A 1,400-nucleotide genomic window follows, 5' to 3' on the forward strand; every position below is an offset into this window, starting at 1 on the left:
ATATATATAAATATATAGTTTTAGGGAAAAGAACCAAGTTTCATGAACTCATCGATGAAAATCCACTCTCACATATAGAAAAATTAATAATTAATAATTAAGTGGATTTTCATCGATGAGTTCATGAAACTTGGTTCTTTTCCCTAAAACTATATATTTATATATATAGCTCGCAACATTGAGCGAAAAAAATAGCGACCATTGTGCTAAAATGGTGTAAGAAACTTTGTTGCAGCCAGCATTAACAGGCGCCGGGGCGCAAGGCAAAGGGGAAAAAGCGGCTGCAAACATACCACCTGCACTGACCCGTAATCTTCGTACTTGCAGCATCTGTAGTCTTCTTTGCAAATCGTTGGCGGGACTTAAATGCCACATTCCGACATAAGCATTATGACTGACAAAGAAAGAGTAGGTCGTCAGATCCCTCATACGTCGAAACCAACGGGAGAGTCCATCGTGTGTGTGTGCCCGCGTAGTACTTTTCTATCCTGCTAAATTATCGATTTATATTTATTGTTCACGTAATTCGTTACCTCGTAGTTCAGTGGCAGAAACTAACGAAGAGGGCTACGACAGCAGTTCATTTTTAGGGACGAAAATTCACAAGAGATTTTCTTGCCGGTACCATTCACATATAAAACCAAAATAACTAAACTACGGGCAGTGAACCTCGCAGATTTTTTTTCTGCGTTCCTTGGTTTAAGTCACAAGTCTGAATAACTATTCATATATGTGTGAAACATTGTTATTTTGACCGTGTAGACTTAACGAATAAAATAATAGAGAAATGTTCAACAATCAGCTAAAGAAGCTTCTATTGTTTTAACCTCGTTAAAATATTAAACGAGTTTATATATAACTTTCTATCACATTTAATTCTCTTTGGATTCAGTTCTTTAAAGTATTTTAGTATTTTCAATAAAGAAATTAATGATTCTTATTGTATCAGTCTATGTCAAATACATGGAATGTATGCTATGTGGATACATTTTTTAGATACCAGTTTCAGCTCGTTTCTGTTAAAATATCTTCATTGTGTAATGGTACGGGGTTCACTAGCGCTCACGCGCGTGTGTGTGTTTGTGTGTGTGTGTTTGTGTTTGCGCATATATGTATATACATATATGTATGCATACACACACACACACAAACACAAACGCACACACACACACATTCATGTATGGGTTAACAAGGTAACCAATGGTTTCATATGAAGTGATCTTCACAATTGCTCAAGCGTGTCACACGGAAGTGCTGGTACTCGTCTCCATTTTGGATGAAAATGCTATATTAGAATGTGTGTGTATTTGTGTGTGTGTGTATATATATATATATATATATATATACACACACACACACACATATATATATATATACACATGCATATATATACATATATA

General features: G+C 35.4%; 1 protein-coding gene across 1 annotated transcript in view; it reads left to right on the forward strand.

The window, feature by feature from the left end:
- Nucleotides 1–1,400, forward strand: part of LOC106881169 (uncharacterized) — a 198,143-nt gene that overhangs the window by 15,384 nt on the left and 181,359 nt on the right. The gene's annotated exons all lie outside the window — the stretch shown is intronic.

Source organism: Octopus bimaculoides, chromosome 24, assembly GCF_001194135.2.
Source record: "Octopus bimaculoides isolate UCB-OBI-ISO-001 chromosome 24, ASM119413v2, whole genome shotgun sequence".
Lineage (NCBI taxonomy): Eukaryota > Metazoa > Mollusca > Cephalopoda > Octopoda > Octopodidae > Octopus > Octopus bimaculoides.